Raw genomic sequence first — 13,249 nt, 5'->3', positions numbered from 1 at the left:
TCATGCAAGGGCCCTAGTGTCAGGACATCCAGAAGCCACTCTGGCTGCTGACCACACTGGTTGGCACAGAACACAGAGATGCATACTCTTCAAGCCTGCAGGGCCCAACCTCTTTTGAGGGAGACCGTGAGCCCACAGGCCTGGGGGTCAGCATCCTTAGATTCATCACATGGACAGCCCAGCAGTCCCCAGGGCCCTGCCACTGACTCCTCATCACTGGTGGGAATCCTCCTTTTCTTTCTGCCTTTAGGCTTCGCCTGATCTGTGGAAAATTATTCCCCTCTCTTCTTACCTTTATGGGCCATCCCTTCTCTACCTGCCCTCTCTTCCATAAACTTGGGTATTTATAGAGAACAGGGAGTCCACCTACCTCTCTAGTTCCATTTGCCACAAAGCATTCCTGAGACAGGCGGCTGTGGGTTGGGGATAAGTCAGGAACACAGGGCAAGCACAAATTAATATCACAATAAATTATTTTGTCGTGGAGGTAGAATCCAAAATTTGTGTTGAAAAATGTATCCATCCTTCACAAGAGGAGAAAATCTCTTCCACCGGTGATTGCTAAGCCATCAGTTACGAAAGGGCAGGAATTTAATGATTTTTCCTGTTGAACAGAAAGGATTCTACTAAAAATGACAGAGATGACACAGTGGAGGGACAGGTACCCTGAGGACTGCAGTACAAATCCAAAACTGCTGTTGAGGAAGGGGAGCGGCAACATGGAAGTATTGCTAGGCAATGATAAGTCCTTGGCTCGAGTTAGAAAACACACACTGTCCTGGCATACGCCTGCACCACTGTGGGGTTCCCTCCAGGGTGCGTGCCGGCCCCGGGGCAGGGAAGACGGTACACAACTGCATCATGGGATGGAATGGGATGCTGCCAGAGACGCGGCAGAAAGACAAAGGGACAAAGCAGACAAGGGTACTGGCTCGAGGCCGGTTAGAGTGTGGACCACGGAACGTAGGTCAGGAATAGACTCCTATAGTTCGAGATCTCTGAGGCAGTGCTATTTTGGGTGGTGGTCATGGAGTGGAAATGAAGATCATTAGAGGTGAAAGTAGCAAGGGACTAAGAGGATAGGAAGATGAATTGGCTATTCCTGCAGACAGGTAGGGGTTGGGGGACAGGATGACCAGGAGACAATGGAAAGTCTCTGAGCCACTTGCTAAAATCATCAGCAAATGTGGTGGGTGGTGAGTAATAGAAAGGGAACATGGAGAGAGGCAGCAGACACGGGAGCCCCAAGTCTCGTTGTGGGAGGCTTGGATACAAGAGCACAGAAGAGTGTGGCTGGGAAGCCACAACAGGAAACAGGAGGAAACAGGAGGACGCTGACCTTACTTCTCTCAGGAAGCAGCTCACAGTGCCTCTCACCCAGGGAGTGTCCACAGATGATTTCAGGATCACATCCCAGAGATTCTGATCAGGACTCTGGTCTAGCCCAACACATCATTCTAGATGAGGAATCAAGGTTCAGGAAGAACAAACTGATGTGCAGGTTCTCATCATCTAGACCCTACTGGTAGCCTTTCCACTATGCCTCTCTGATGCTCAAATCAAGCGCGCTTGTTTTAGAATTGCCCAACCCCAGGAGGTGGGGTGGGGAGAAGAGAGAGAGAAGAGAAGAAGGATGGGAGAGGAGGGGAAGGAGGGAAAGAGAAGACAAAGAGAAGCAGACACCCCCACTCCTTTCAGAAAGTTACTCAGTTACAAACTGTGATCACCAGTAATAACAGTCTGCGGAAGGAGGGAGGGCTTTCTGGGTGACACAGGTCTAGAAAGGAAATTCAATTTCATGGAAATTCAATTTCCTAGAAATTGTCAGTGAGGCTGAATCCAGAGTTGGGATTCTCCCGTGGCTCTCCCAGCACCCAGAGGGTGAGCTGCCAGACACAGTGTGGCCATGAGGACTCTGCAGAGGCAGGACAGGTTCCAATTCCTGTTGTCCTGAAACCCACCCTTGTTTTATAGGGCTTTTTAAGGATGATGTCCCCTCCTCTCAAACACAGCTGTTACATGGGAAATAAAATCCTCAGAGGCTGAAACAATCCCAAGAACAAAAGAGTCCTTCAAGAGGTCCGGACGCTCTGCAGCTCAAATTCTAGCTCTGCTACTCGCCCTTGTGTGGTTTTAGGGAAATTATTACATCTCTGTGCCTCTGTTTCCACATACATAGCTTGGGGATTCCTAGTGGTTCTTATCTTATCAGATCATTGTAAGGACTCACCTAAAATAATCCAAGTAAAATGTATGGCACAGTTTCTGGCACACACCATAAACTCAGCATAACTCAATTCCTCTGCACCTCAATTTCCTCTGCTGTAACATGGAAATTGTTATGGACTGAATATGTTTCCTCCCCAAATCCACGTTGAAATCTGAACTTTCAGTGCGCTCGGGTTAGGAGGTGGGGCTTTGGGTGATTAGATCATGAGGGTGGAGCCCTCGCAAATGGGAGGGCTACCTTTATAAAAGGAAACTCCGGAGAACTTTCTTGCCCCTTCTGCCCTGTGAGGACAGAGTGAGAAGATAGCCATCTAGGAACCAGGAAACAGCCTCTTACCAGACACCACATCTGCTGGTGCTTTGGTCTTGGACTTCTCAGCCTCCAGAACTGTGAGAAGGAAATGTTTTTTGTTTAAGCTGCTCAGTCTGTTGCATTTTTGTTATAGCAGCCCAGATGGACAAACACAGGGATCAACAACAGCTCTTACCTAACTGGGTTATTATCAGGAAGTGTAAGAAACCATCCATGTAAAATTTTTAGCACTGTTTCTGGCACATAACATGCACGCAATCAATGTTGGGTATAATTCATTTATCTGCCCAGAAATTCTGCTCTTACATATGCTTGTCTAATTGTGTCATTTTCTTTTTTTGACCCAAATAAGTATCCTCTCCTCCATAAGTTGATGTAAGGAAAAGGTGAAAGCTCTCTGCTTGCTCAGAAGTAAAGCAGTGTAGCCAACCTCCTCAATAAAAATACCATAGGAATATGGCTCAGACGGTAAAGCGTCTGTCTACAATGTGAGAGACCCGGGTTCGATCCCTGGGTCGGGAAGATCCGCTGGCGAAGGAAATGGCAATCCACTCCAGTACTATTGCCTGGAAAATCCCATGGACAGAGGAGCCTGGTAGGCTACAGTCCACGGGGTCGCAAAGAGTCAGACACGACTGAGCAACGTTCCTGCTTCCTTCATAGTGCACTAGCTAGGAACTTAAGAGCTGTATTATTAATTGGCTGGACATATGATGTTACACTATCTCAGGGTCTGACCATCAGTTAATTTATTCACTCCAAATCCTTAGTCTGACATTGGTGATCACCCCAAATATGCAACTGTAATCTAACATTCTCACCCAGAAGCCAAACGGCTCTGTGAATTGGATGTTCCTTCTGAAAAGTCCACTGTCCATCCTCAGGTCCAAAGCATGAAGTGAGTCATTTTTGAAAAGCAGAGTCAATGGCCTTCTTAAGACGTGTGAAAGAGGGCAACTCAGTCTTCATGCACTTAAAGCGTGAGGCCTAGGATTCCCCCTGCAACAGCCTGAGCTACAGATTCCAGAACTCTCTAGTTGACCTGCATCAGAAGACACATAAAATGCCGTATTTTAAAGATAAAAGGGGAGGTGGTGGTGTGAACTCACTCGTAAAGGGGAGTGTGGCTCTTTACACAACTTGAACAGCCTCCAGCCATGTGAGGGGAAGGGAACTTGACCAGTGGAAAGGTGCATTCCAGACCTCCTGCAGGAACAGCCAGCAGCCCCACGGTGGAAATAACTGCAACAGGCAGTTTCAGCACAGCGAGCTGCACATTACCACCAACAACTAGCTGAACTCAGACTAAGCGCACTGAGATAGCTTTCTGCCCAGCTCAGCCATGCAAACAAGAAAACCACGCAGCTGGGCTGATACGGTCTATTCAGCCTGTGTGACAGCTTTCATGCTAGCTGGCATCCAGTATTGCTTGGGTGAGTGTTTAACCATCGTTAAATAAATAAAGCCGCCAGTCCTCCTGAGACCTATTACATAGGGCTGCCCATGTGTAAAGCAGCTTGCTCGCACAAATCAATGCCTGCAATTTGAAGCATCTGGCCCAGTGACTTCAATTTTAGGCTTATATCTGAAACCATGGTTTGATTTCTCTGTTCGTTTAGCACATCTCACCCAATTGGCAGTCCCAGGGGCCACTCATCACACCTTGGTTTCAGCCCTTCTGGAGGATAATCTCTAAAAACCCCTGAAGGCCTTCTTGAGATGATTAGGGCTCATTTCACCAAAGTATGTAAACATACCCCTGTTGTCAAACATACTCTCTGTGATGTTAATTTTGTGTGTCAACTTGACTGTGGCCACCTGGCCAGATGAAATAGTACTTCTGGGTGTGTGTCATTGGCATTTGAATGTGTGGATTCCTTATAGTAGCTAGCCCTCCCCAGTGTAGGTAGGCATCCTCTAATCCACTGAGCACCAGTACAGAACCCACTGTAGAGGACGGAGGATTCAGCTCCTTCCTGCCTATCTGCTTCAACTGGGGCTTCAGGCTTCTCCTTCTCTTGGACTGGGATTTACACTATCAGCTTCCCTGTTTCTCAGTCCTTCAGATTTGGACTGGAATTACATCACTGGTTTTCCTGGGTTTTTGGCTTGTGGACTGCAGACCACAAGGCTTCTCAGCCTTCATAATCATATGAGTCATTTCCTCATTAAAAAAAAAAATCTTCTTTATATGTATGTATGTACATATGTAGCAACCCACTGCAGTATTCGTGTCTAGAAAATCTCATGGACAGAGGAGCCTGGTGGGCTACAGTCCATAGGATCGCAAAGAGTCGGACATGACTGAAGTGATGGATGGATGGATAGATAAATAGATAGGCAGATAAATTATTGGGTCTATTTTTCTATTTTTCTGGAGAACCTTAATATGCTGTCCAAAATTTCTGAAAATCTATAGGGCTTTTCCATAGAATTAGTAAATTTCTGAGCCTTTATATTACTTAACTAGATCATAATCAAATAACCTTGCCTTCCTGTTAATTTAGAAGATAAAATAACTTCTTAGCACTTCAGCTGTGGTCTTGAGATCTACTGCTCAAAGGAACCAGGGCTCCTTGAAGAAATGGTGAATTCCAGTTTGGGGGCTCAACCTACCAGATGAGCCCATATATCTCATTACACTAGAAAGTAAGGAAGTTAGCACAGCTGTTTCTATTAAAAGGACTTAAATGCCAACTTAAAGGGATTCACGTTGCCAAAATAGGGGCAATTTGAGTATCAATAAGGTTAACTTCAATAAACTGAAACACGTTAAATATGTTTAGACCCATGAATTCATAATGATACAAAAAACTATTGGTCACTATTAGAAAGATGCTAATGAATCAACTACTTTGAAAACAGGTAGAGTGAAAAAATAAAGAATTTTTCCTGCCTTTTAATGCATACAGTGTATCACTATAAAATAAATCAGTAGGTAAAAAGTTTCTCTTTATAAAAGTACTCTAGACAATAAGTGAAGAAGGCATGACAGAATTAGAATATCATTACTTTGCAACTTCTATTACTGTATCCACAGAACAATTATCAATGACTGCCAAAATTACAGAAGGATAAATGATCAAAGATGAAATGCCTCCTGATGAAAGAACACACTACCTAAGAAGCAGTCTTGCTAAAAACTCAAGCTTGCATTTGATCAAGTCACTTGTCTACATCCAAATACCAAATTATTAGAAACACAGAGGACACTCTACAAACTGAATCATCCAGTGTCTTCAACAAATTGCAAAAAAAGAGAGGAAACTATCAGTTAAAGTGAGTCCTAAGGGACATATCGGAGAAGGCAATGGCACCCCACTCCAGTACTCTTGCCTGGAAAATCCCATGGACGGAGGAGCCTGGTGGGCTGCAGTCCATGGGGTCGCTAGGAGTCGGACACAACTGAGCGACTTCACTTTCACTTTTCACTTTCATCCATTGGAAAAGAAAATGGCAACCCACACCAGTGTTCTTGCCTGGAGAATCTCAAGGACAGGGAAGCCTGGTGGGCTGCCGTCTACGGGGTCGCACAGAGTCGGACACGACTGAAGCGACTTAGCAGCAGCAGCAGCAGCAGCAGCAAGGGACATATCAACCCCTCTTCCCAATAAAAGAAAGCTATACTGATGTTCCCATGTTTCTTATTGCCTCTGGAATAAACGTGTTCCCTTTTAATCTCAAAGTCTCACAGTTTTCCCAGGACATATAGAAATGGTCAAGAGCTACAGAAATGCTTGTATTCTGAGCTACTGTTAATCCTTGGGTGCCTCTTATTCCAAAGTGTTTGAGATACCACTCTTCAGTGGATTATATAAACTGAAGGCTTACTATTTACTATGAGACACATGAATTCTATATACACCCTCATATCACACAAAATCTCTGATTCAGGGAAGCTAAACAGGATTGAGAAGATGAAACTGGTGCTAGAATCTGGGCTCCACAGGATTTGCCAAGAAAGGAAATCTTACTTAAGGCAGTTGTCCAAAGTATGAAGAGTGGAGGAACACATCTGAGCCATGATTCTTCAGGGGCAGACAGGAGTCAGGGGACCAGATGTCAGCATTAAATCTAAGGGTGAGATGATGAGAGGTATTACGCCAAAAGCCAGACACCACTTGGGAACTAGGCTGGAGGGAAGAGGAGAAGAGCGCAGCTGACAGGGCCTTAGATTCTATGTAAAGGGCAAGGAACATTGATTGGCTTCTTTTTGTCTAGTATTTCTCCTTTAATTAGAGAGCTGCTTCTTCTCCAGCCCAAAGTCCTGACTCTCCCACTCCATAATGCAGGGCGACAACCAAGGCTGGGACTCTCACGGGATATTATCCAACTACAGTAGAGACTGGACAACGTGGCTGGTCCAAGGATGGACACAAAGCCAAGCAGGGCCATGTGGAGTTCTTCCATGAGACCCTTGTATTTAGATATTAGAGAGAAAGCGCTCTTTTTTCTGTAAGGACGAAGACAAGGATGTGTCAGCAATCATTTCCCCCATGACATACAGCAATGAGTTGTCTGTGGTAGAAGAGAATGGAGCCAATAAATTATTTGGAAACAAGAAGAGATGAGGGGGGAAGAATGATGTGGTGATCAGTCCCAATGGTGTTGCTTGGGCCCCTAGATCTAGCCTTGCCTGTAGTGAGTGCCATCCTTGAGCCTACCAATTATATGTGCTAATTCATTCCTTTGTTTTTCTTTTGGTGCATATTAGGTTACTGTCACTTGCAATGAAGACTTTCACCTCTACAACATGTAGAACAAATACGGATTGTCCAACCTGCTCAGCCTCCATTTACCCAGTTTGCTACTTTCATGAAAGACATATTGACTCCAACCTTACAAGCTCCTGCTCTCCCTGGCATGAACAATAAAATGGTCTCCTAGGGAATGGATTTGAATTATTCTGTGCTGAATATAATGTCTAAATAACCAAAGACATAAACTATCATTGTTCAATGTTATAAATGTTCATTGAAAAGAGACACATAAACAATTTGGAGAGCACAACTCATTTTCCCACTGACTTTAGTTACCATTTCAAAAGTGTATTTCACAGAAGATGACTTCGGAGCAGGAGTCAGAACTGATCTTAGCCCAGGAACCTTGGTTTGGTTTTGTTAAACCACATAGCACGGCCACTTTGTGTCACTCTGTTTTAAACCCTTCATGTCTGTTGACTCATTTAATCCTCAACAATCTACTACAACAATGAAGTAGGGGTTATTTTAGTGTCATTTTACAAAGAAATGGAGGCACAGAGGGTCTAAGTAGGCTAATCAACCTAACAAAAGGAGCAAATAGAGAGGGTCATGGAATTTGGGGACATATGTCCCTCATCCACAAAACACAAGTTATGTGAAATGCTGTGTCCTACGGTACCAGGAGAGGGTGGGCTTTGGACTCAGAAGAAATTGAATTAGAATTTTTGAGTCTCAGTTTCATCATATGTAGACCTGGCTGGCAATACTTTTCTCTTGGGTTTGTTGTGTGGATTAAGTGAGATAGTATATGTCAGGAGCTGTGGGAAACTGTTGGAAAAACCCCTTCCTCCTGTGAATCAGAAGAGATTGACAGACTATTTGGACTTTTGAACAAGATACTTGAAGCATGTGAGTCTGTTCCTAGGAAACAGGCCACTCATGTGCAGCAATGAAATTTAAAAAAATGTTTAAAAGTCCCTCTTTGACTAGAAATCATGCTCGCTTGATTTTTATATTTCTATAAAAACACAGGGAGATATTTGCCACAAATGAGGTAAGAGAGTTGCAATCAGATATCACCGTGGGCCTGTATTTTCTACCCTGAGGAAAAATAAAATATGTCAGAACATGTATTCCCCGCCCCCAGGGAACACTCACCCGGTGGTCACCACAGAGGCTTGGCTGGGCATGCAAACAAAGCCCCATCGAGCATCACCAGGGGAGCCTCGCCAGCCCTGGGGGCAGAATTGTGAAGACAACTGAGACGCCCTGCCTTCCACAGGGCCTGCAGTCAACACGGTTAGAATCTAAACAGTGTTTGGCCCTGCATGGATAGTTACATAGGAGAACATGGAACCTTCTCACTTCAGCTCAGGGACCTGATATTTCCATCTTTGTGTGAATAAAACAATCAAGAGCAGGAATTCCAGGATCAACACGGCAGCATCAGATAGAAATTTCCACTTCTCCTCCAGGCAACCCACTCAAGTATTCTTGCCTGGAAAATCCCTTGGATGGAGGAACCTGGTAGTCCATGGGGTCGCAGAGAGTCGGACACGACTGAGCGACTTCATTTCACTTCTTCCAGGCTATCATACAAGATTAATGGAAACAGTAGCAGTGTGAGCGATGACATTTTGAGCAGAATTAGGAGGGGAATAGTCCTCAGCCTCAAAAAACATCCAAGGGTCATGCAAAATAACCAGATCGGGTGAGGAGTTATTAAGGAAGAAACGGTGCAGGGTGATACGCTCAGTAAGCTGGTTCAGGGACTCCGAAGATGCCAGTGAGAATATACTTCCCCAGGTAAAGGGCTTATCCCAATGTGATAGATACATATTCCATGAATATAACAAGAGCTGAGAAACCTGAAGAGAGAAGGGCAGAAATTGGCTGAGTAGAAGCTGCGTGGGGTGGAGGGTGGGTATAGTGTGCTCCTCAGAATCCTCTAGGCTCTACCTCCTCCTGCAGCCAAAGCTGCAGTATCCGCTTCCATGCAAACCTTGACTGGCTTTGCACAGATGCAGAAAGACAGAGCCTTGCCTCCGTTAAGGAGGCTTACTTCTCTTCCTGGGAATCCACTCTTGAATTTAGCCATGAGAAACCCAGGAATGTAGGGAACAGGAGCCAATATATCAATGCCTACCCTTTCATCCCCCAAGAGAATATTTCTCCTGGATCAAACACTAATTGCAAAGCAGGAAAGTACCTCAAAAAATGTATCTTTTCGTTTGGCCTTCTTTTGTTTCCCTGTCCTAATTTCCTGCTTCTTGGAATCACAGCCCCCTCCAAGTCCACCCACAGGGAAGCCTTTGTTTCCGTCTCTGGATATCTGGGTATCAGGCTGAGAAAGTCAGTACCAGAAGCGGCCCTGAAAAAGCAAACTCTCTGAGTAGGATTTGGCAGTTGATTGCCTACCTGTGCGTCAGGTGGCAAGGACCTCATTTATGGTGACAATTTGAGTGACAAATCATCACAACTCTTACCTTGGGTTGACAAGATTAACTACTGGTGAAGATGAAGAGAGCTTGAACAGCACAGGAAAATGGTAGTTAAATGACAATTGTGATGTTCACTGCTTTGGTAACTGTTAGACTATCTTGGGGGAGAAGAAAGATAGCTACAGGTCAACCAAGAAAAACTGTGAAAAACAGAGGGCCTCTAGGGAAGCCCTTATGAGACCTTTATCTCATAAGGCCGCTGCACGGCAGACTGTACTGGAAATCAACTCAAAATCTGCCAAGGAAGCAAAGCTGCAAAGAAAACTTATTATGCAGCCTTGACAGTTCCCTCCTGTCACAGCCAGGAAAAGTGGGACCCTGAGGACCCGCATGAAATCGTGGAGGCAAACCAGGCTCAGAACTCTGAACTCTCTAGTCCCCTAAATCACCCCATCAAAGAGAGGCCCACCCTCCCTCCCCTTTGGCAGAGGAGGGCCACCTCCCCTCCCAGGAGCCCCCACCAAGACTTCATCTGAGGCTGCTGATCCTTACTGCTTCCAGGCTAGTGAACAGCATCAGAGCTCAGCACACCCAGAACTCAGAAAGGCAGTCCCCACTCCCAGGGAGAAAGAGTGTCCACAGTGAAGGAAGAGGAGGCTGGTGTGAACTGGCGGAAATTACAGGAAGTCGTGAAGGGACTGGATCTCCGGCATGCTGAACTGGGGTAGGTGTGCAGGATGTAAGGTCAGCGGTGGGAGGCGGCAGGCATTGGCAGGACACTCCTGTGACCCTGCACTCAGCACCTTGAGCCGTCCTAGCTGGTGGCTGAGGAAGTGCTAGAAGCTTGGTAGGTGATGGTCCAAGGTAAGTGAGGTGAGGTGCCAGAGCTGTCCAGCAGAGTATTAAGGAAGTGGTGACAAGATTCACAGAGGTGAGCAAGTTAGACAGGATATTTCCCAGAGGGATAGCTGACTATGCCAGTATCATTTATCAATTAAACCATTATCTATCCCACTTAATTAAAAAGTCTCCATTTTTATACTTAAAACAATTCTACTCACAAATTAAAGGTTGCCTAGATGTGGGTGTAGAAGCAGAATTGACTGCAAATGAGAACAAACAACCTTTTTGGGGTGATGGAAATATTCTAAAACTGGATTTCAATGACGGCACACAATTCTATAAGTTTACTCAAAATCCTCAAACTGTGTATCTCAAATAGGTAAATTTTATGGTATATAAATTACACCTCAGTAAATCTGCTTTCAAAATTACTCCAAGTATATTGCTTAGACTTTGTAGCTTGTGTTATTGTCTCTGGACATGGCATTTCTTGAAGGCTGTTGTTCAAGTTGAAATACTATGACCTATAACTTCTTTTCAGCTTAGCTTCAGAAACCTGGGGGGTGGGGAGAGCGGTGGGGAGACCAGTTTCATTCCTAGATGATACAACCCTTATGGCAGAAAGTGAAGAGGAACTAAAAAGCCTCTTGATGAAAGTAAAAGAGGAGAGTGAAAAAGTTGGCTTAAAGCTCAACATTCAGAAAACTAAGATCATGGTATCTGGTCCCATCACTCCATGGGAAATAGATGGAGAAACAGTGGAAATAGTGTCAGACTATTTTTTGGGGCTCCAAAATCACTGCAGATGGTGATTGCAGCCATGAAATTAAGAGACACTTACTCCTTGGAAGAAAAGTTATGAGCAACCTAGATAGCATATTCAAAAGCAGAGACATTACTTTGCCGACTAAGGTCCGTCTAGTCAAGGCTATGGTTTTTCCAGGGGTCATGTATGGATGTGAGAGTTGGACTGTGAAGAAGGCTGAGCGCCAAAGAATTGATGCTTTTGAACTGTGGTGTTGGAGAAGACTCTTGAGAGTCCCTTGGACTGCAAGGAGGTCCAACCAGTCCATTCTGAACGAGATCAACCCTGGGATTTCTTTGGAAGGAATGATGCTAAAGCTGAAACTCCAGTACTTTGGCCACCTCATGCGAAGAGTTGACTCATTGGAAAAGACTCTGATGCTGGGAGGAATTGGGGGCAGGAGGAGAAAGGGACGACCGAGGATGAGATGGCTAGATGGCATCACAGACTCGATGGACCTGAGTCTGAGTGAACTCTGGGAGTTGGTGATGGACAGGGAGGCCTGGCGTGCTGCGATTCATGGGGTCGCAAAGAGTCGGACACGATTGAGCGACTGAACTGAACTGAACTGCAAACATGCATCATTGTAAACTGCCCATCATTGTGTTTTAACTGGACAATTATGCCGTGTGATCCACAACCAAGCTTTCTTTGACAAGAGCAGGATCTCAAGTTCTCTACCTGAACACTGCCCAGTATTTCACTGGGCATCAATCTGATACTGAGATATGCTAAAAATGACTAATTGATTCAAAGGGCAATAGCTTAAGCATCATGCCACTGGGATGAGACAGATCCTAAGGTTTGTTTATACATGATGATTATGAAACAGTAAATTTTGTCAGATTTTTATCTGATTAAAAAAAAATTTTTTTGGCCAGCAGAGGGCAATCTGGTTCTCATGAAATGGGGGAAAATGAGAAAAGAACAAAAGTGGGGGGTGGCAGGGGGGAGAACATAAACAAATATATGATAATAAGATGGCATCAGTGTCTATGTGATTGGGTTGGTTAAAGCATTCAGTCTGGGTTTCCTCAGACTCCTGAACCACTTTCCTCCTTCCTATTCTCTGCCATCCTCCTTCCACCTGCATTTCCTACATAATAAATTCAGATGCATTTATTTCCTAAAAAGAAAAAAATAAGGCAAGAGAAAGACTGTGTCACCACTCCTGCCTGAGGTTAGCCTGTGCATTTTTCGATACTTTTAACCACCTCTTTTCACGGGAAACACTGGCACTACATGAGGGGGAAGCTGCTTCCTCCCTTCCCCTGCTTAGCTGCCAATGCGTGTCTATTAAGGAATCCTCTTCCACAGTACTCACAAGCCTAAGGATTCCCAAGCTTGAACCGGGGCTCCTCTGTGTGCCTTGAAGACTGCCTGCAGAAGCCATGGGTGGTAGGACAGGGTGCCCGTCACAGCTGCAGGTACTGGGGCCCACTCTTGAAAACGCAATCAGAGTCTCAGGCATCTGCCTGTTCCTGATAGGAATGCAAGTGTGACTGCTGATCTAAGTAAGAAAAGCAAGGGATCTGATATCAGCCTCACCGAGGCACTCGAGTCTCACTTCAGACATGCCTCTCTCCAAGCCCCTCACAAGATATGCAGTGAGCAGTAAAGCGTGAGGAATGTCCAAAGAGAAGGTGGGGATCCTACATGAGCACAGACCCAGGCCTAGGATGTCTGTCCTGCCATCAACACGTGTGGGGGCAACAGGGAGACACTGGGTTTGCAGGATCTGTCTGAGTGAGGAGGAAATGTGGGTATCAAATGTTACTTCTTCAGGCATCGAAACTGTCTTTCAAAAATCAAACCAAAAAGAGAAAATAAGAAAAAGTCAGCAAACAGCTGGCCACATATTTCAAACATTTTTACAGAGACTAGTGCTTCCCCAGTCTGAGTACCACTGGAAAGT

This window comes from Ovis aries, chromosome 2 (genome assembly GCF_016772045.2).
Source record: "Ovis aries strain OAR_USU_Benz2616 breed Rambouillet chromosome 2, ARS-UI_Ramb_v3.0, whole genome shotgun sequence".
NCBI lineage: Eukaryota > Metazoa > Chordata > Mammalia > Artiodactyla > Bovidae > Ovis > Ovis aries.
The sequence above is the reverse complement of the archived record's forward strand: the minus strand, read 5'-3'. Positions refer to the sequence as shown.